The sequence below is a fragment of the Elephantulus edwardii genome, unplaced genomic scaffold (assembly GCF_000299155.1).
Source record: "Elephantulus edwardii isolate Elephantulus edwardi_28Jun2011 unplaced genomic scaffold, EleEdw1.0 scaffold00028, whole genome shotgun sequence".
NCBI lineage: Eukaryota > Metazoa > Chordata > Mammalia > Macroscelidea > Macroscelididae > Elephantulus > Elephantulus edwardii.
In genome coordinates this window covers 15,720,359-15,743,975 of record NW_006399778.1, presented here as the reverse complement: position 1 = coordinate 15,743,975, position 23,617 = coordinate 15,720,359, and positions in this window count along the sequence as shown.

Below are 23,617 nucleotides of genomic sequence, written 5' to 3'. Positions count from 1 at the left end.
TCAAACCACTGACTTTGCAGTTAACAGGCAAATGCTTTAACCAGAATGCCACTAGGGCTTTTTACCATGATGTTAGAACTTGTGTCTATGGCTGTAAAGAGTCCCTTTGAAGCAGTCTGGGCTAGAGTCTCAGCTCAGTTCTCACCGATCGTGTGTCCTTGAACCAGTTGCTTGATCACCCCAGATTCCATTCCTTCATTTGTAAAAGGGGGGGAGGTGGTTATTGCTGGTGACTGTCCTCTTGTCAGTTCTGGCCCATAATGTCCTCTCAACGCCTCCATAGCAGGGCTTTCAGATTAGGATGTTTTGGAAGCAGATCATCAGGCTTGTCTTCTAAGGAGCCTCTGGATGAATTTGAACTGCCAACGTTTTCACCTTGTTGATCAGCACTTAACCATTTGCACCACTTAGGGAAATAGGAGAAGTTGTCGTTGTGGGCCCTCAAGTTGGGAGTCACTCATAGCTGACCCTTCATTGGGTTTTCAGAGTCTGCAAATCACATGGGTGGAGATTGCTCATCTTTCTCCCTCAAAACAGCCAGTGGATTTGAACCACTCGCCTTGGCGTTGACAGTGCAACTTCTTACCACTAGGCCACCGGAGGCTAGGGAGGAAGAATATCTCTAAATGGTTTTTTTAATAGCTGAATTAGACTAGGGATTTGAGCGTTTGTAAATGCTTAAAATGCTCCACAGATGTGTGCTGTTGTCATGTTTATTGTTATTATCATCATGGGAGCCCTCCTAGACACCACACAAAGATGCAAACCAGTGGCACGGCTTCTCCAGATGATTCCTCTGCAAAGAGGGCGGGGAGAAAGAAGGAAGAGACCTAGAAGGGGCCTCTGAAGAGCAGCTGGGAAGGCAGAAACCATTAGGTCTCAGAACTCAGCCTCAGGTTGGCCAATTCTGTGATGTGTCTCTGAGGAGGTTGTAGTTGTTTTCCGTCTCACTCTCACCGTTGTCTGAAAGGATCTGAGTGCGGGAGGGGAACACACTCATTTAGTTTCTCAGAGATTAAATTCTCAATTTTAGAACATAAAGCAGTGTCTATGCAGACTACTGAGATTCAAAGGGCAGACAGCTCTTTCCCAGTCAACATTTCCCACCTGGGGCTCAGGCCTCCACAGTCCTGAAGTGGAGCATTAGGTGCGGCAGCCATCTTGAATGCCCTGCACACTGCAAAACAGCCGGGAGGGGGGCCTCTGTCTTGACCTTCAGCTTTTATGTACTTTAGCTTCTGCAAAAGCCTCTTTCATTTCTCCCCAGAACAGCCTCTGACAGCTCTCCTCACTCCTCTGTGTGCGATGGTTTCTTTGTTTGGTTGAATAAAGAAGCTTGTTACAGGAGAAAATGCCTTGGCAAGTGTCAGGGAAGATATCTGTTTCCTTGAAGAAACTCCCATAAAACCTTTCAAGCTGCTGCTTTTGAGCCCCAGAGCGTGGTGGATCCAAAGGCCTCTCTGTTTCCTTCACTTTTTTTTTTCTTTTTTCTTTAGCCACTGCTTGGTGATTTTCCAAGTCTCTTTCCTAGAGCAGGAAAGGTGAGTCCTGAGCCTGGACTCTCTGGGGCGCATAACAAGCTGGTTCCCATCATTTGGCTTTCTCCAGATGATCGGAAGCCGACTGTGAATTTGTGTCAGGCCGAGTTAGCAAGAGGCGTTGGCCTGGGGCCACTCCAGAGAGCTGTGTCCTCCAGAAGGTTGCCAAGAACCAATCAGGTAAGAGGACATCATTACATTTTAAGCACCACACTTTATCTTAGATCCAGGGAAGACCACACCCAAGAGGACTGTGGTCTATGCCCCTTTGCAACTGTGCTCCCATGTTTTGTTTGTTGTCACTCAGTGGCAAAACCTGAACAGAAAGGTTGATGGTTCAAGTCCACCCAGAGACACTTCAGAAGAAAGGCTTGATGGTCTATTTCTACTTGTGCAAGTTCACAATGATTGAAAACCCTAAAGGGCATGATTCTACTCTGACACACATGTGTTCATCATGAGTTGAAATCGACTCAGTGGCAACTAGTTTGGCTTAGGTCTTTTTATTTAGTTTCTCTTTTATACTGGTTTTATCAACCATCATGTATTCTTCTGGTCCCTGTGCTGTATCCTTCATAAATGGACTTTCAGTCGCTGGAAAATCCTACCCTCTCAGCTCTCTATGCCTTTATACACTGTTCTCTCTTCTCACCCTCCTTTAACAGACCCATCCATGGCTGTGCTCCAACATCACCATCCCATGAATGCTTCCTTTACCTTCTGAGAGCTCCAGCTCCCTCCTCTGTTGTCCACTTTTCTTTTGTGATGGCTCACTGCACGTACTTTGGACATGTTAACAGGAGGAACTAGGGCCTGGAACCAGGCTTAGAAAAGTAGACAGTCAGCGAAAAAGAAATGAACAACACTGTGGTTTCAACAGTGAACTTAGGCAGTAGCGATTATCAGGGTGGCATAGGGCCAGAGAGCGTGGAGTTCTGTGGGACACAGAGCCTCTGTGAGTCAGAATGGACTCAGTAGCACCTAACAACAGTAGCAGCAGTCTAGAACACCCAGAGTGAGAGTGGTTCACAATACCTGGGTCCAGCATCTACACCTCTTTCCCAAGTAAATGATGTCAAGCTGCTAATTCAAAAGTTGGGGCTTCAGATCCACCAGCCTCTCTTATACCTATGGTTATAAGCCCATTTGGGGATGGATTTTTCTTTGATATGTTAATGAAGCAGTATTAATGCAAGATATGTCTTAAGTTCTTTTCAGATTTAAAACAGCAAATTAAACAAGCAGGGTTGAGGGAAGATAGATGCCAGACCACATGAAGGTTGACAAGAAACCGAGTAATACAAGCTGAAAAGAGACAAGGACTTTCCCCCAGACCTTCCTCCAAAGCCTTCCCCTCCCCTATAGGTGGCTCCCTCAATTTACACTTCCAGCCTCTTAAATAGGGAAAACGCATTTCTGTTTGTTAAAGCCATTCACTTGTGGCATTTCTGTTATGACAGCTCTGGTTAACGAAGTCTATCTCTTAGGAGTGAGACCCTGAATGTTCTATTAGCCTTCACCTTCAGAGAAACATCATTACTGGTCAGGGACACACTCTCCCTCTGTCCCGAGTGTCCTAGAAGGCTATTCCCTTCCTGTACTGACTTGGGCAGTGACCCTAATCCCATCCTGTGTGACTATGAATGTGGCTCAAGCCAGGGCCACTCTTCACAGACTCTCTCAATGGAGAAAAGGAGCAGAGCAGCATCCCAGTGACTCCTGGACCCTTTCCAGTGCCACAGCCATTCATCAGTAGTGGCAGGAAGGCTCTCGGAAGGGGGCTCTCTTTGGGAGGGGAAACCATCTGGCCTTACCAAGGGAACTGAGGACAAGACAGCAGGAAGGAGGTTGAGTGAAAGAAATATCAAGGCCCTGTGGCATTTTGAAGCCTGCAGGTGATCACCTGAGCACTCTTCTTCCTGCCCCAGCTCAGGGCTTTTGGGGTTGAGGTCTTAGTATCCACAGTGCCCTGATCCCATGATAACAGAAACAACTGAGAATTGAGTCCTGCGTATGCACCAGGCACTTACCATTTCATGGAATCTGCTTTACACAGCAGTAGAATTCGATCCTAGTCTTTTCCCATTTTGCAGGTATGAGAATGAGCCTTGCATTGTTGAAATGATCTGCTCAGGGCCACGGCAGCACTAGGAGCCCAGCCCAGCTTGATTATAAAGACTGCACTCTTCATCTTTGTTCTCCGTTGCCTACAGTGTGAGCCAGCAGCTCTGGGCATCCAGATTCACTACCTCTCAAGTCTCTACCTCTGCCTCCTCGGTTTCCTGGAAGCATGGGTGATCCGTGGAGACCCTCCGTTTATTTCGTGTGTAAAGGTGAACCAGGATAGTGCAGGGTGTAGGGCTGTTGTACATAAGGTTGCTATGAGTCACAGGTGACTCGATGGCACAGAACAACTACAACAACAAAGGTGAGCCCACCTTTCAGTAGTGGGAACTATCACTCTACAAGCTCTTTGCTGCTCAGCGGATCTAGAACCCTCCTTACCCACAAAGCCCTCAAATCTCTGCACATTCTCTCAGCTCCTTGGCCCATGGATGGGCTTTGACTTCAGAAGGTGTTTTTTGGTGGTGTTGTATCCTCACTTGAATCTGAACTCCTCTGACTCTGTGTCCTGAGGGGTTGAGGTCTAATGCACCACTAGTTCTAGTCACTTATCATCCAGTAAAGAATGTACCTTTTTACTCCTCAGTGGCTCTTGTCCTCCCCCGTGACAGCTCCCTTGACCTTCAGACACTGTCACAAACCTGGCTCCTCCCTTGGCCAAGTTCTGTAAATAGAGATGATAATAATTATCCAGATTGCTATTTATGGAGCATTATGCAGATGACACAATTTTGCTTGCTGAAACTGAGAAGGACTTGTTATATGCTTGCTATAGAAGATAAACAACAACATAGAGAGAGCTCTGCTGGCCTAGTGGGTAGAAAGGTATGCTACCAAGTCAAAGGTGGGTGATTTTAATCTGTGGCCCTCAGGCCTGGTTTTAATTGTTTTTGGCCAAACATTTTTTCTAAGTGGTGCAGCACTGGTCTGTCCACTTGCTGTACAGAGGTAACTCATGCTTGCTGTGATGTTTAACACTGTGACACGGATGTGTCAAATGTGATAATGGTTACCCATGGTGGACAGTGTTTGGTGGAGCTCCCTGATTAAAACAAGTTTGGAAGGAGGAGTGGCATCCACTTCTGAAAAAAGCTTGCCTCCGGAAACTCTATGAACGTGGAGAAATGATGAAAGTTATAAAAGTATTCAGGTCTTTTGCTCATAGGGTAGCTATGAGTCATCTATGACTTGATGGCATTTAACAACAACAACAGAAGATCAAGGAATGCAGCTTTAAATATGGATTACATCTATCTCAACATCAAGAAAACAAAAATCCTCGCCACTGGATCAACAGGCAACCTCATAACAAATGGAGAAAAGATTGACGTTGTTAGTAAGATTTCATCTTACTCAGATCCACAATCCTTAGCACCAACAGTTAGGAAATCAAAAGACAAGTTGTACCTGGAAAAATCTGTTGTCTGGGACCTCTCCAGAGTCCTAAAGAGCAACACTGCCAATCTAGAGACTAAGGTGCACCTGATCCAAATCATGGTCTTCTCAATTGCTTGCTGAGCATCTGAGAGCTGGACAATGACTAACAACAGAAGAAGAATAAATGCCTTTGAGCTGTGGTGTTAGAGAAGAGTTTTGAGCATATCATGGACTGACAAAAGAACAAACAGGTCTGCCCTGGAGAGGGCGAAACCAGGTTGCTTCTTGGAGGCAAGGATTTTCAAATTCTATCTCATATACTTTGGGCCTATTGTCAGGAGGGAGCAGTCCTTGGAGAAGGACATCATGGTTGCAAGGGTAGAGGGTCAGCAAAGAGAGGAAGAACTTGAATTAGCTGGATCTACACAGTAGCTGAGGCATGAGGTCAGGTGTGTCAGAGAGGGTGAGATTGGCTCAAGATAGGGTAGGGTTCAGTGCCAATGTTCATAGAGTCGCTATGAGTCCTAAATGACTCATAACAACACATAACAACAACAACATGTACAAGTAAAGACAATTTCTCATTTTCTTTCTTTGGAAACTCAGTGACAGTCCTTATGGACTTGTTCTGCTAATCTCAAGGTGGCATCTCTTTAATAGTTCAAAACCAACAAAAACTCTGTGGGAGAAAGATGAACATTCTCCTCCCAGACAATTTACAGCCTTGAAAACCCGCTGGATGGTCAGCTTTGAGTCGGTTTCGACTTAATCCCAAGTCTTACCAAAGAAATGAGGGGTCTGAGGATCAGACGAAGTGAATGCTTCTCTTGAGGTCTCAACCTGCAAGTCAGAGTGCTGGTAGTGGTGGTGGCCTAGTCTCAAAATCCAAGCTTCCAGCAGCTCTGCGGGCACCGTGAGAGAATGGTCTCCTCAGAAGGTGACCACTGGCCCTGAGCTTGGGGCGCCAGGCTGAGACTGAACTCTGGAGCTTCTCCTCCACATGTGTCCAGTGTTGGCAAGGGCTCAGAATAAAACCACCAACGTTTCAACAACAGAGACAGGCTCTAATCCATGGATCACTACCCAGTGGGGTGTCCTGTCCTCACTCTTCCCATTTGTGGGTAGACGGAATGATCACAGGTGGCCTCCTGGCAAGAAGCTACGCTGTAATCCTGAAGGCTTGTGGTTCGTGTCCACCAGCTGCTCCATAGAAGAAGGATGAGCAGTCTCTTCCTATGGGATTAACTGCCTCTGAAAACCCTTTGGAGGGTCAGCTATGGCTCGGTTCTGACTTGATGGTACTCAACAACAACAATAATACAAGGAGCTCTGATGGCCTAGTGGTAAGGAACTGAGCTATCCACCCAAAGGTACATGATTTGATTCTACCAGCTGCTCCATTGGAGAAAGAAGGATAGCCTTCTTCTGTACAATTTACTGCCTCTGCAAAATCCACTGGAGGGTCACCTACGAGTCAGTTCATAGCGATTAACAATCAAGAGTCAGCACATAACAACTAACAACAACAATAACACAAGCCAAAATTCTCTGGGTGTCTCCCCAGCATCCGAGTCTTTTACCCACAGAGGGATTCATCCACGAAGATAATGACACATCTCCTGGCATCAAGGATCCAAAGGATGATAGATGGCACCTTGGTTTTCTCAAAAGCTCAATGTCCTATTCATCAGAGGTTCACGGCCAGCCCAATCGCGGGGCATTGTTCCACCTTTCCTTTGCCAAGTGACATGATGGGATTTTTGCTTTGTTGCAAAAGCGGGGTAGGGGGAAACCCTCAACAACCAACAAGAAATAATTAGTGCACATTGTGTCATTAAACACTAGACTTTAATTAAATCGCATGAAGATAAATACCTCTAACGACTGGAAGTCTGGAGACGGTAGACAGCTAAGTACTCAGCGTAATGGAGTAATAGACTCCGCAAATACCGTCAAGTCAGGGATTCTGACTTGATTAAGAATCTGACTAAATTGGGTTGTCACCTCGTATGCTGCACCTACTACCTGAAAATTGCTCATTATCTTCCCCATTTGATCTTCTGGGAACTAACAAGCCTTTGCGGAAATCGGTCCAATGATCAAAGGACCCATTTATTTAGGATTCTTCTTCCACATGGGGGTCCTCATGCACCAGGCGCTTCCTTCTTCCCTCTTTTATGTGTAATGAGTCATTACCTGGCAGTCACCGGTGATAAGGTGAGGCTGGAGGTGACCTCTGAGATTTCTAAGATGATGTCCCCTCTGTAACCCTGGCTACAGGGGCTGAGATGGCCCGTGTCTCTGCTGGAGGCGAGGTATCTTCCTTCACAGTTCCTGTTCTGAAAACAGCGCGAGTTTTTCCTCTAGTCCTTGTCCCCTGTGAGCAGCCAGCCACCAAGCCCTTTGCATCTCATCTTTCCTCTTTATATTTTGCTGCTACTGCCCTAGGGCCATTTTCCTTGTTTCTAAACCCTCCACCTTGACCTGTCCCACTCTGGCCAGAATGCTTCTGAAGTCCTCAAAACAAAACAAAAAGCTAAAAAGCCCCGTTGCCCTGAAGTCAGAATAGACTCACAGCTGAGCCTCCAGTGGGTTTTCTGGGCTGTAGATCGCACAGGAGGAGAGCCTTTGCTGGAGCCCAGCCGCAGGAGAGGTGCGGCCTTTGCTTTAGAAGCACAACTTCCTACAGACTACACACCCAGAGCTCCCTTTCTACACACAGATCTGATTAAACAGCAATGCTTCCCCATTTCCTAAAAGAATACAGATAAATTCCTTAGCTGGGCTTTCAAAGCCTTGTAAATCCAAATTATCTCTTCAGTCCTCAAACAGAGACCCTCCAGAAGGCCTTTATACCACACCCCCACCCAGAGCTGCTTTATTCTCACTTCTACACCTCCACTTCCTGTTTGCTCCATTCTAAATGTGCCTCCCCTTGTCTCATCCTGTCAACACCATATACCCCCTTCAAATCCTCCTCAAATTTACCAGACATGAAGACTTTGTCAGGAACCTTTGTCTCAGGGGCATTTGCTTCCCGTCCAGACTAGGTCTGGATTTCTTGGTAACATTATAAACTAGGAGACTTCGAACAGGATCCCATTCATTGGCCTATGTTGTAGAAAGTGCCCACTATGTGTTGGACGTTATAGTGGGATCTGGGGTGGGACAGGAAGTATGAGAGCCACTTGCCTGCCCTCCTGGAGCCCAAAGAGTGGTGGGGAAGAGAGTGCAATGAAGCAGGTGGAGGAAAATGAGTTGGAGGCTAAGAGGTTAGGGAGCACATGGCAGGGTCTATAAGGCCACATTTCCCACTGGGTTTGGATGTGTCATAGAAGAATAGAGTGAGGTGGAATTAGCAAAGACTCTGGGTCAAGGAAAAAGCAAATGTCAGTCTTAGTGGTGAGGGAAAACCTGACCCTCTCAGGGACCCGCAGTCATCGATGAGGATGGAGTTGAAAGAAGAAGGTGTGTGAAAGAGTGTGGAGCAAGGCTAAAGATGACAGGATCCTTCCTGTGAGGACCTCAGAGCCCCAGTGTGTCCATCTGTGAGACAGAGCTGAGCCGGGCTGGGTCTAAAATGAGAGCCCCTGCCCGTGGAGGCACAGAGTGCAAGCAGCACTCAGGACACTGGTTTCCAAGGCTGTCCCCTCCCTTTTGAGTTCCTTCCCAAGAAAGAACCGAGTTGTGCTCTTTGTTGCCCTGGTCATCAGCCTCATGAGATCAAAGACTCTTTGAGCCTCTCCTGGGCCTTGGCTTCTTTCTCAGCAAAATGGGGATAATAACAGGACACTTTAATAAGATCATGTTACTAATAATAGCTGGTGGCTAAGATATACACAGCACCTACTACTTGTTCTGGGCATTGCTTCATTCCACTCAATAAATACTTAATTCTCATCATCCCTACAACCACCATCACCTCTATCATCAGTATCATCAGAAACCACCATTATGGAGAATTTTCTGTGTACATGAATTATTTATATCCCAGATGACACGTCTAAGGGCCAGGCACTGTTCCAGACACGTTGAAATACAACCATGAATAAAAGAGGTAAATATCTCTAACCTTCGGGAGTTTATATTCCAGCAGGGGGAAAAACAATAAATAACAGGTATAACATGTAAGTACAATTTTTCGTTTTTGAGAAAGGCAGAGACGCTATGGGGAAAGGAAAAGTAGGTCTGATTATGGAGGATCAGCGTTCGGGACTCATTTTACAGAAGACCATCGAGATAACACTCATTTGATCCTTTACCCAAACCCCAGAAGAGAGTGCTATTATTATACTCAACTCACGGAGAGGAAAGTGAGGCACGGCGCAGATAAGTAATTAACACGGGGTCAGAGAGTTAAGCAAGTGGAAGGTGTGGGATTTGGGTAATTCACGTACGCGGAGAGTTCTCGGGAATGGTAGCTTCTGATGATGATGATAACGGCAGCGAGGGTTTTACCACCTCCAGCAATAAAACAAGTTTCAGCCTAGTTGACGCCAACTCACGTTAACCCATTCTTAGACTGTACATTATAGTAAGGGTTTCAGGCCTGATTTTTCTGAAGGAGATCACCAGGACATTTTCTTTTTTTTGGAGCCCCTCAAATCCCTAAATTTCTGGTTAGCAGCCAAGTGTGTTATACACCACTCAAACACTCCTTGCAACTAGTATAAACACTGCCAGTGGGTCAATTCCGACTCACAGCGACCCCAGTGGGCACAGCAGAGTAGAACTACCTCATGTTGTTGTGGTGGTGGTTGTGCTGCCACACACATGATCCTGTGAACAAGAGATCAGAAGCTCTCCCTACCCTGGCCCACCCTCGCCCTCTCCACCATGCTACGTCCACTGCTACAATCACTGTGTCCCTCCATCTTGTTGAGGGCCTTCCCCTCATGTTCTGACTGTCCACTTTTCCAAGCATACATAATGTGTTTTTTTCAAGGACTGGCCTGTCTTGACAACAGGCCCAAAGAAGATGAGATAAAGTTTCACCGTCCTTACCTCCAAGACAGATTTGTTTGTCCTTGTAACTGCCCCAGAAGGTTTCCAAAGCTGTAATATTTATGGAAACAAACTGCCACATCTGCCACTTCCACAGAATGTCTGGTGGAGTCCATTTGCCAAACCTTTGGTCAGCTGCTTTAATCACACTGCCTTAACCTCAGTGTCACATATGCTAACAATAATAACAAATATCTCTAGGTTTGAAATCTGTGGAAACTGGCAAAGGTCCAGCAGTATGTGTCCACCAGCCCCTAGGGAAGACAGATAGACCAGACCTCAAAACCCTGGGATGCCTTGATGTTTTCAGCATGCAGAATTCTGAACCAGACTGGAATCCTGTGCCCCTGCCCCTTTGCCCAGATGGCCCAGGCTTCTGGAGCGAGAAAGAGAGGTGGATGCTGGGACTCTGGGGAAGAGAAGCGATTGGATGAGTGTGAGGCTGGGGAGCTCCAGACAAGAGAACTCACCGCCGTCAAGTCAATAATTCACACAGTCCCTTTAAATATTTAGCTTCCTGCTGCTTAAAATGTATAACTGTATCTTTGAATATAGATGTGTACATTTTGTAGTTTGATCACAGAGACAGGGACACCGAAGACAGAATGATGGGGGCGTGGTGGGGCCCTGGAACCCTCAGGGACATGCAAAGTGGGTTTTGCAGGTAGGAGGGAAGCTGTGATATTTAAATACTAATCATCATCACCATATCGCTGAGCACTGTCTGAATGCTGGACATTGTGTTAAGTGCTCCAACCACTAACTCACTTATTCATTCATTCCTTCATTCAGTCTTGCTGGCTCTGGAGCCCAGCTGCTGAAGTTGAAATCCTATCTCCATCACATATGACTCTGGGCACAAGACTTAACTTTTCTGCACACCCTTCTCTTCCTTTTTAAAGATGAGAAAGGAAAGGGAGCTCTGGTGGCCTAGTGGCAAGATGCTTCACTGCAATCCCAGAGGTACATGGATCAAATCCACTAGACGCTCTGCTGGAGAAAGAGGGGGCAATCTCCTGTCAGATCTGATTTGACAGTACACGCAAAAATAATACAATTTTCAAAAATTTTAAAAAAAGATGAGAAAGGAGTAAGTCAATGGATGTGAAATGTCTAAAACAATGACCGTGATGTCCTAAGAGGTCCATTGATATTATTATTATTATTGTTGTCATCATTCATTCATTTCTTCTTCCAGAAATTATTTTTTGAGCACCTACTATGTATCATTGGGAATACAGGAGTAAATCTATAAAGGTAGTTTATGTCTTGAGGTATTTCCACTAGGGACAAAAGGAATAAGCTAATAACAAAATCAATACAGGTCACATATTCCATTTAGTACTGGGCTGGGGAGGAAAGAGAGTGCCTGATGGGATGGAGGACAGCTTTATTGGGCAGTCAAGGAGATGAGCTTTAAGTCAAAACCTGAAATATGGAAAGAGACCTTGGAAGAAGTTCCAGGCAGGAGGGGAAATAGGTGCAAAGTCCTGGAAGGGGGATGTTGTGGCTTGATGTATTCGAAGCAATGAAAGAGAGTCAGTGCCCCGAAAGGTCACATGTTGTTGTTAGGTGCTGTTGAGGACAACTCATAGCACCCCTATGAACAGCAGATCTGACCCCTGTCCTACCCTGTGCCATCCTCATCATCTCTAACATACTTTGAGCCCATTGCTGCAGTCACTGTGTCAGTCCATCTCGTCGAGGGTCCCCCACTCCTTTGCTGACCCTCCACCTTTGCAAACATTGGAAGTCACATTGTTGTTGTTTTATGTGCCATCGAGTCACCTGAGACTCATAGCGACCCTATATCTATGTACATACAACAGCTCTGAAGCCTGCCCTGTCCGGATCCAGTCTCACCAAGACTGACACACCTACTATGGAAGGTCACACAGTCTTCTCCAAAAATTTCCAGGAGGGAGTTGTAATGATTTGGGGAATGTGGAAAAGGAGGCCCAGAGAAATGAAAAGATCTACCCAAAACTATAAGGCATTCTATGGTAAAAGCCAAGAACCTGTGCCGCAAACCGCTGTACCAGGCAACCCCTAAATGGGAACACCAGTGCCCACAAACACAACCTAAGTTGGATACGTTCAGTGTGGCTTTGTGGTGACGGGTTCTGAAGAAGAAGCGCTGAATGAACGTGGTGGACTGACGAAGTGCTGCCTACAGAGGTCCCACTAGACCCTCCTCAATGAACACATCAAAGACCCCTCCAGTTAGCATCTAGTTAGGCATCAAACCAGCAACAAAGCACAACCAGACAGGAAGACGACAACAAAACAGCCATCCAGCTCACGTGGCTGGTGGGGAAAGGAGGCTGAACACGGGAGGTGGCAGGATGCAATATCTGTAGATCCTTTTGTGGGTCAACCATTGTGTTGGAATCTCTGTGATTCAATTAATCCTCACAGCAATTCATGGCTATGGGTATGCTTCTCTGCCAACCTGCCCCCAAGTCCATTTTATCACATAGCAACTCTCTATATATAGAACAGAGTGAAAATATTCCATAGAGTTTGCAAGGTGTAAACATTTTTTTAAAAAAATCTTCACAATGAGCCCAATAAACATCATGATAGATGGAGAAAAGGTTGATATTGTTAAGGATTTCATTTTGCTTGGGTCCACAATCAAAGCCTATAGAAGTATTACTTAAGAAATAAAACAATATCGGTTAATGTACAACAAAAAAAAATCTTTAAAGAACAGCAAAGATACCACTTGAGGACTAAGGTACACTGACATGGTATTACACCACATGCAAATGAAAGTCAAGCTAATAAAAATGGCTGAAAGAGAATATTTGATGCTTTGGAATCATGGTGTTGAAGAAAAGTATTGAATATATCGTGGAGTGCCAAGAGAACAAACAGATCTCTCTTGGAAGAAGAATAGCCAAAATGTTCCTTAGAAGCAAGGACGGTGAAACTTCATCTCACACAATGTCAACAGGAGGTGCATCCTGCTTGGCAAAGTGTGAGTGGAGAAGAGGAAGATTCTCATAAGAAGAATTAGCACAGTGGCTACAGCAACGGGCTACAGTGTGGTGGATATTTGAGTATGAGGCAGAGCTGGGTAAAGTCTGTTCTGTGTCTATAGGTTCACTATGAGGTGGATTGCCAGGCTTTGTTCCTCTGAAATCCTACTCAAACTCAACTCAACCTAATGCCATCGAGTCATAGCCGATTCATAATAGACCTTCCAGCTGGCTAGTGGGAGTCTATAAATCACATGGAAAGAGATTGCCTATCTTTCTTCTGAGATGGTGGATTTGAACTACCAGAAAAGCAACACCTAAGGTTCAGCAGCACAAAGACCTATGGACTACACTGCCAGAGCTCCCATGAAGTACCACTGCTCGGTTCAAACCAGCAACATTACACTGTCAGAGCTCCCATGAAGTACCACTGCTCAGTTCAAATCAGCAACATTACACTGTCAGAGCTCCCATGAAGTACCACTGCACAGATTCAAACCAGCAACCTTTGGTTCATTGCTGATTGTTGATCATCTGTGCAGTCAGGGACCTTATGTTGACTAAAGAATATAGAATATACTTTACACTGCCTCAGGGGTAAAAATAGATCTATCTTGAAAGATGTGAAGCCAGAGTGTTCCTTTGAAAGCAAGGATGGTGAGATTTGGTCCCTGGAGAGGGACAGCATGCTCGGAAAATTAGCGGATCTGAGAAAGAGAGAGAAGCCCTCACTGACATAGTGACGGTAACAATAGACTTAAGCACAGCAGCGATTGTGAGGAGGGTAGAGGCTTTGATCTGCTCTTCACAGGGCCACGCGGGTTTGAGCTGACTTGATGGCACCTAACAATAATATTCTTTACACAGGCAGTCACATCTTTCTCCTAAAGAATGACTGATGGACTTGAACTTTCTGTTAGCAGCTGTGTCACCACTGTGCCATCAGTGCTCTTTTTTTATTTTAAGTTTTAACAAAAGTGTATATAGAAAGGTTGGGTTTACAATTATTCCTTGTCACATAATTTCCCCTCCCTCAGCTCACTTCGTAACGTCCTCTTGTTCCAGATTGTTGTCATATATACAATGTCTAATCATATATTCCTTTCAATTCTCCTCATCTTTTGTAATGCAGTGTTCATTATCTATCCACTCTTCTCCTGTCCTTCCCCCAGCCCTCCATGTCAGTCCTATTTTATAATAGCAGTTCTATGCAGTATTTGTCCTTTTGTGATGGAGATATTTCACTCAGCAAATGACCAAAGATGATAGAAGAAGAATTGATGCCTTTGCCAAGAGAACAAACAAGTTTATCCTAAAGAGGGTGAAACCAGGATGCTCTTTGGAGGCAAGGCTGTTGAAGCTCTCTCTCACATACTTTGAGCATATTTTCAGGAGGGACCAGTTGCTGTAGAAGGACGTCAGGCTTGGAAATGTGGAGGGATACCACAGAAGAGGAAGACCCCAGATGATATGAGTTGACACAATAGCTGGGATAGTGGGGGTAGGTGTGTTAGAGACAGTGAGACTGGCTCAGGATAGAGCAGAGTTCAGAGCTATTGTACATAGAGTTACTATGAGTCACAGAAGACTTGATGGCACATAAAAAACAACACTACTACCACCACAATGATGACCTTCAGGCTCACCCATATTGTGTAGTGTTTTATAAGTTCATTGTTTTTAACACTGTGTGTTATTCTATTGTGCGAATGCATCACTGTTTTTCTATCCATTGATTTGTTGATGGGCACTTAAGCTGCTTCCTTCTCTTTGCTATTGTGAATAACGCAGCAATAAACATAGGTGTGCATACATCTGTTTGAGTACAGCTCTTGTTTCTTTAGGGTATCTTCCCTGTAGTGGAATCATTGGGTCAAAAGATATTCCTATTTTTAACTTTTTGAGAAAGCGCCAGACCATCTCCATAATGGCTGTTACATCTTATATTCCTACCAACAGTGAATGCAAGTTCCATTCTCTCCACAACCTTGCCAGCATTTGTTGTTTGCTGCCCTGGTGAACTTTGTTATTGTTGCTGGGATGAGATGACATATCAGTTATTTTGAACCAGTGATCTTTTTAAGAATATATAGCGCAACAATATGAGGTCATTTGTCCAGGTTTGCACTATACAGTAGGAAGACAGGATTGCAAAGGTGAAAACTGGATTCCAAAGTTCTGTTCCTCGACCCTCGACCCATCGTTGGTTCCTTATGATACAACTGACCATACAGCTTGATGTAGACTTTCATTACCCATCTTTTGCCACACTCACTCATTGACAGTGTCTTCCATGCCTGAACCACTTGAGGTGTGGTCGTATCCATTCATAGTCAAAGTTTCCTGGGTCTGGGAATTTACAGTAAATACTCCAAAATTCTGAATGAAATTCCGAGGTAGTTCAGGAACACTGAGAGAAGACTTGCCACATTTTGGGGCCATTGGGAGCATTTAATAGTGGTGAAAAAAATAATTTGGAGTTAACATCTCATTAGGAGAAATCAGAGAGTTTGTAGGTTATATTATATTGTGTTAGAGACTGCTCATAACAGACACAGATCAGCTCTAGGAGAGCAAGACCTGTGTCTAGGTTTTTAGGAGACTAGTGGTAAGGAGTTACACTGCCAACCTAAAGGCAGGAAGTTTGAATCTACTACCTGTGTTGTGGGAGAAATATGGGCAATCTCCTCCCATGCAATTTACAATCAGAAAACCACCTGGATTGTCAGTTATAAGTCGGTTCCAACTCAATGGCACAAAACAGCAAGATATTTGCTGCCACAGTTAAGTACCAACCTGCCAACTGAACCCACCAGTGATTCGAACCCAACTGCCCTGTGTAGGAAAGTTATGACAATCTGTTTTCATAAAGAAACCTTGGAAACTCTATGGATTCTATGTGGTTACTCTGTTCTATAGTGTTGTTGTGAGTAGCAAGAGATTTAACAACCCCCAACAATAGAGCCTAGCTCTGTAACAAGATCCCTGGGTGGCACAGTTTGTGTTCTATTGTTCATCTAGCATTTCAGAGATGGTGAGGATGGCAAAGGACAGGGCAAGATTCAGCTCTTTTGTTCATAGAGTTGTTAGGATTTGCAGCTGACTCAATGGCACCTAAAAATAACAACCTAAGGGTGGACAGTTCAAACCTACTCAGCAGTGTTATAGAAGAAAGACTTGGCCTGCTTGGATTGAGATTGCAGCCAAGGAAATAGGTAGCATTTCTTCCATGAGTCAGTCAAATTGGGAGCACTGGATTTGGTTTGTGGGTTAGGGGCCAACACAGGACCCAATACACAGCTGGGAATCCAAGAAATAGATCCTAAATAAGAACAATTTAAGTTGCTAAATGAGAACATTTTAAGGTGCCAAAGAGCGAGGCTGTCAGTTTAAAGCCCCACATGTGCCTGATGTAAACCATAGTATTTTCAATTACTGCAGATGCATGAGAAAGTTGGAAGATGAGTAAGGAAAGCTGAAGAAGACTCAATGCCTTTGAACTGTTGTGTCGGTGAAGAGTACTGAATTTGCTCAATAGACCAACAAAAGAACAAACAAGTCCGTCTTGGAGAAGTATAACTGGGATGCTCCTTAGATACCAGGATAGTGAAACTTCATCTCATATGCTTTGGGCCTGCTCTCAAGAAAGGCCTGTCTTTGGAAAAAACATCATCCTGGGGACTGGAGAGAGAGAGGGTCAGTGAAAGAGGATGGATTCACCCAGTGACTGCAGCAATGAGATCAAACACACTGGAGATTTGTGAGGATGGCACAGGATAGAGCGAGGTGCTGATCTGTTCACAGGGTCATTATGAGCTAGCTGTAGTTAACTCTGTGGTACATAACAAAACCAACAACAAATAATAACCATAACCAGCTAGTGTTGTCATGGACTCCAACTCCTGGCAACCCCACCTGTTTCAGAGTAAAATTGTGCTCCACGGGGTTTTCAATGGCTAATTTTTGAAAGTAGATTGATCACAAGGCATTTTTTTTCCTGAGGCCCTTCTGGGTGAACTCAGACTTCCAACCTCTTAGTGCATGGGCAAGCACATCAGTCATTTTCACCACCCAGGGACTTCAAACAGTAGCAATAAACCTACAGCCATCTTGCAGAATCTGATTATTTTTTACTTTACATTACAGGGTAGAGTCTCTGAAACATTCCCTGTAAATATTCATACTTCATCTTTCTCCCAGTGAGCAGCAGGTAGATTCAAACCTCTAACCTTTTTGTTGGCAGTCTAACACTTAACCCTCTATGCCACCAGAGCTCCTTGTATAATAACACTAGACATTTTGCTAAGAACTTAACATCAGTGTCCTTGGCTACTTGCTGGACATACGTCCCATACATTATCTGAGTCCCACACCCCAGATACTCTGTTTTAGTTGCTTTAGGGTGCAGCCGAGACTAAGATTTTTCAAGATTCAGGTGGAGAGCACTGGACTCTGTGCTTTATCTAATTAGTCTTCCACTATCCAAAGAGGTGCCTCCTGCCATTGTGCCCATTTTGCAGATGAGAAAGCAGAGGCTTAGCAAGTTAAAGAGCCAGCCAAGGTCACACAGGGGGAGATTGGCAGTGTCAGGATTTGAACCTAAGAAGCCTAACTCTAGCCCATCTTGCTGAGTGAAAAAACCATACAGAAAGAGCAGAGAAAAGGAGGCCTATCTTTGTAGTACAGATAAAGAAAAAAGGTCTTTGCAATTACTTGCTATGTGTCAAAGAGCTAGACAATGACTAAGGATGATAGAAGAAGGATTGATGCCTTTGAGTCGTGGTGCTGAAGAAGAGGGTTGAATAAATATACTGTGGGCTGTGAGGAGAACAACAGGTCAGTCCTGGAGATGGTAAAAACAAGCTGCTCCCTGGAGGCAAGGATTCTGAAACTCCATCTCAGATACTTTGGGCACATGACTAGGAAGGACCAAGTCCTTAGAGAAGATATCATGCCCAGAAGAGTAGAGGGACAATGCAGGAGAAGAAGACCCCAGATGAGATGGAATGATACAGTAATCGGGGCAATGGGGTTTGGTGTGTCAGAATTAGTGAGACTGGCTCAGGACAGGGCAGGGTTCAGAGCAGCTGCACATAGGGTCACTATGAGTCTCAGATGACTCAAAGGCACATAAAAGCATTGGTGTGAAAAGCCCTCTTCAGCTCCCTCATAGAATTTTGGTCACAGCTACTCCTTTGGGAAGTGGCTTCTCCCACAAATCCTTCTGAGAGTCCTGTGCTGGCTCTTTTCTAGAGCCAGAGGGACATGTTTCTGTGCCTTGAAATGATGGGACCCTAGACAGCATTCTGACTCAAGAGCCAGCAGCTCACAGACTGGAGAGCAGTCTACTAGGTGGCTCATATGAAACGCCTTGCCTTGCAGCATAATTCTAGTTTACACAGTGAAATAAGCATTTATGAAATTAATTGCTTAATTCTGCATTTCACAAATCAGTGAGTAAATTAGGACGCCTCCCACATTTACTGCTTTAACCCCAAATATCCACCTTCCTTCGTTAATCTCCTAATTAATTTCTCCTCTATTCTTTTGGGGGTGATATTGATGTCCTGAGCCCCAAGGCAAGGTCTCATTCATTAATTCACTCACTCATTCATTCATTCATTCATTCAGCACCTTCCCTGTGCCAGCCTGTCTCCTCGATGCTGGGGAATTTTCTTGTGGGTAACCACGCATCAAACAGCAATAAGAGAAGGACCTGGATTCATGTTGATTTTCGCTTGCCTTAATGTAAAACAGGATTGCCGGCATTTCCGATTTTGCTAGTTTATCTTGCATGGCCAAAGCCCCGGTTATCTCTGCTTCACTAAGTCTGGAGATTGGTTTGGAACTTGTATATGTATTCTTTGAAACCATTAAAAGCAGTTTAATTGGCTGTTCAGGGATGTCCTCCACTCTACTCTCCAAATGGATAATCCCTCTCCGTCTCTCCCAAGAACAGAAAGGCTGGAAGCTCCTCGCCTGGACGATCCACTCCCCTGCATTGATTTATCTTTACTCAAGGTCCCAGCAGCACCCAGCTTTGCTTTGCAGACCCAGCTGCCTTTCCCAGCCGCACTTCCAAATCCTACTGCAGATACCCAGTAGAGCCCGAGAAGCAGCAGTCTCTCGTGAGACTGCAACACCTGCCAGCAGCATCTGAGGAGGAGGCTGACCTTTTGAAAATTCAGACCTTATCTTGATAAAACATGACGATGAGATCATTCAAGAGAAGATTCAGAAAAGAAGTGAGACAGTTGCCTGGAGTTTTGTAACTTGGCAGAAGAAACTGGCCTCTGCAGTCAGAGGGTCCTGGTCCACTGGCAGCCACTATTCAGTGGTTGAGTGTCCATAATGTCCCAGGTTCAAGACCAGGCTCTGCCAGTTTTTAGTTACATGACCTTGGACACATCACTACCTCTTTGGGACTGTCTTCTTGAAATTTGCTAGTGACTGGCAATTGTTAGCTCAATGGCTGGTTTAGAATACCCAGGTATTCCATATGGAAGTTGTTATTTGCTATTGAGTCTACTCAGGCTATCCTATGTACAACAGCTCTGAACCTTGTTCTATCCTGAGCCAATCTCACTGTCTCTAACAGACCTTCCCTCATTACCTCAGTTACTGTGCCAATCCATCTCATCTGGGGTCTTTCTCTCCTGCACTGTCCCTCTACCCTTCCAAGCATGATGCCTCTTTCCAGGGACTGGTTCCTCCTGGCTATGTGCCAAAAGTATGTGAGATTGCGCTTTAAAATCCTTGCCTCCAAGGAGCAACCTAGTTTTACCCTCTCTGAGACATCTGTTAGTTCTTTTAGCGGTCCATGGTATGTTCAGTACTCTTCCCCAGCTCAAAGGCATTCATTCTTCTTCTTCTTCTTTCTCATCTTTGGTCATTGTCCAGCTCTCTGATACATATCAAATCATTTAAAAGACCATGACCTGGATCAGACACATCTTCATCTCTACACCTACATTGTTGCTCTTCAGGACTCTGCAGAGGTCCTTGACAGCAGATTTTCCTGGTGGAATTTGTCTTTTGATTTCTTGACTGCTGGTGCCAAGAGTGTTGATTGCGGAACCTAGCAAGCTGAAATTGTTAACCACCTCAATCTTTTCTCCATCTCTTGTGGTGCCACTATAATTGGCCCAGTGGTGAGAATCCTTGTTTCCTGGAGTAGCTGGCCCTTGTTATTTTTTACTCATTGCTGTTCGTTGTCATCTGGCTCATCTGGTTGTTGCTGTTAGGTGCCATTGAGTCTAATACGATCCATAACTTACGAACTACAAATCTGAACCCTGCCCTATTCTGTGCCATCCTCACACTTCCTGATGCACTAGGTCCCATTGCAGCAGTCACTGTGTCACTCTACCTGAGGGTCTTCTTCTCTTTTACCAACCCTCAGCCTTTCCAAGCATTATGTTCCTCTCCAGAGAATAGCCTTTCCTAGCAACATGCCCAAAGTGTGTACTGGTTTATTTTACTTCTTCCTAAAACACACACACACACACACACACACACACACACACACACACACACACTCTCACACACACACACGTCATCACTAAGGGTAAGGTAGGGTGGAGCCTGCTCCAGGCGGTAGCTTAAAATCCTTCATGGGCCTTGGGGATTGGCGTCTCCCTCTATTCTGGAGCTCAGCTGGCAAACTGGTGGGAATGCTGGCATCTTGCCTTGGTGGCAGTCAGGCAAAGGAAGTTTCTGGGGTCCTTTTTGCTATATGTTACTGTTGTCCTTTTTGCCCTTCAAAAGTGGGTGGGTGGCCCAGAGCCTTAGACTAAGGGTAAGTAAGGGTGTAGCCTGCAGAACCTGCTCCAGGCACTAGCTTAAAATCTTTCACAAGTATTTCATAAATTCTAGATATAAGTCCCTTATCTGACATGTCTTTGCCAAATACTTTTTCCCACAATAAGATAAAGGTAAATAACCCAATTGAAAAATGGGCACAGGATATGAACAGATACTTCACCAAAGAGGACATTCAAATGGTCAAACAAATACAGGAATAAATGTTAAAAATCCCTAACTCTAAGAGAGATGCAAATCAAAACAGCTGTGAGATATCATCTCACGCTAGTCAGAATAGCAAAATTTAACAGAACAGCAAACAACAAGTGCTAGTGAGGTTGTGGAGAAATTGGAACCCTTATTCACTGTTGGTGGGAGTGTAAAATGGTGCAACCACTATTGGAAGGCAGTATGGTGCTTTTTCCAAAAGTTGTAAATAGAAATACCATTTGACCCAGCAATTCTACTACTGGGAATATACTCTAAAGAAACCATAACCATATGCATGCCCATGTTTATTGAGGTTTTGTTCACAATAACAAAGAGCTGGAAACAACCTATGTGCCCATCAGCAAATGAATGGATAGAGAAGCTGTGGTATATTCACACAATGGAATACTATGCTGCATTGAAAAATAAGGAACTCTTGCAATATTATTCAAAATGGGTAACCCTGGAGAACATTATGCTGAGTCAAATATCTCAGTAACAAAAGGACAAATACTGCATAGTGCAACTGTTGTAGAATGGGACTGACTTCAGGGATGGAGTGAAACTGAGAAAAATTAGATAAATTATTTATACTGCATTGAAACAGATGAGGGAGAGAATCATTTAAAGGCAATATATGATTGAGTATTATGGTTATGACAAGAGTCCAGAATGAAGGTTGCATAGTGGAGTGTACTGGGCAGGGGGAGCTGGTGAGGGGGGATTTAATACCAATGAAGGAATTTTTCTTTTACTTTTCAAAGAGAAGAGAAAACTTCGGGGGAGGCAGGGAGAAAAGTGCAACAATGAATGAATGGAAATCCAAAATCTCTGTAAATGTTCATTTAAATTAATAAAATGACATTTTAGGGGAAAAGTGCAACAATGAATGAATGGAAATCCAAAATCTCTGTAAACATTCATTTAAATTAATAAAATGAAATTTTAAAAAATCCTTTACAGGGCTTGGTGGACAGTGTTTGGTAGAGCTCACTAATTAGAACAAGCTTGGAAGCAGGAGTAACATTCACTTCTGAAATAGCTTGTGACTAGAAAACCCTACAAACCTGGAGAAAGGACGAAAGTTATAAAACCATCCAGGGCTTTCATTCATATATATATAATGGTTGTACATTTTACATAAGTGTCATGGATCAAAATATGTGTCAACATAGCAAAACCATTGTTCCCAATAGCAAATGTTTCCCCTCTGTTTTGTGGGTAGGATGGGTTGCAGCCCTGATCTGATAGAAGGGGAGTTTCCCTGGGATGTCTCCTGCATCATGTCTTGTCTTACAAGAGATGAAAGGAGAGAGAAGCAAAATGAGAAGGTGGGACTTTAGTGTCACCAAGAAAGAGGATCTGGGGGCAGAAAGAATAATTTGAACTCAGTAACCCTGGTCTGCAAACTTTCTAGACCCAGGGGAACCTTGATGCCAAGGCACATGGAGATCTGTGCCCACAGATGCTGAAAGGATATGAGATCCTTTCCCCAGAGCGGAGAGGGAGAGCCTTCCTCAAGAGTTGGCGTCTTGTGTTGAGACTTCAAACTTTCTAAACACTGAAAGGACAAATTCCCATTGTTACTGCCATCCACGTGTGGCATTTTTGTTGTAATAACACTGGAAAACTAAGGCAAAAGGTAAACAGTCATATGGAGCTGGACTAGAGAAATCTACATACACACATTTTTTTATATTCTCTGGAAGTCATTTCCAGGTAATATGGAGTACCTAGCAAAGCTTTTGCCACATAGCAGATGCGTAATATGCATTTGCTGAATGTCTGCATCTGAGGATTCATGATTTGTGTATGTGTGCATGTGTGAGAGAAGCAAGCAATTTGTGTGTGTGTGTGTGTGTGTGTGTGTGTGCCCATGCGCGCGCCTTTGCATGTTTCTATACAATTCTAATTGTAACTCATGGGGCAATATTATGTTGGATATATTCTATAAGAGGGGATTTTTATTTTTATAAGAAAGTAAAGTAAATGAGAATGCCAAAGAAATACTAAAAAACATAAGTATCAATTTTCTATTCCCTTCCTCTTTGCCCTTTCAATTAGAAATGCCAGATAAAATAAAGGTTATCCACTTAACTTTGAATTTGAGATTAAAACCAAACAGTTTTGTAGTGTATGTTATTAAGCATCATCAAGTCACCTATGGCTCACCCTATGAACAGTGGAGCTGATCCCTGCCTTACCCTGTGCCGTTCTCATCATCTTTGAGACCTGAGTCCAGTCAATGTGTCCATCAATCTGGTTGAAGGTCTATCTCTCCTTCACTGATTTTCCATTACCAGCATGATGTCTTTTTTCCAAGGATTGGTCTTTCCTAACAACATGCCCAAAGTATGAGACCAAGTTTCACCATCCTTGCCTCCAAGGAGAAAAAAAAATGTGATTGCATTTTTTTCCAAGACATGTTTGTTTGTTCTTTTGGCAGTCTATGGGATATTCGGTATTCTTCTTCAGCACCACAACTCAAGGGCATTGATTCTTCTCTACTATCCTTATTCATTTTTCAACTATCAGATACATAGAAAGTAACTGAAAATCCATGGCTTGAGTCAGATA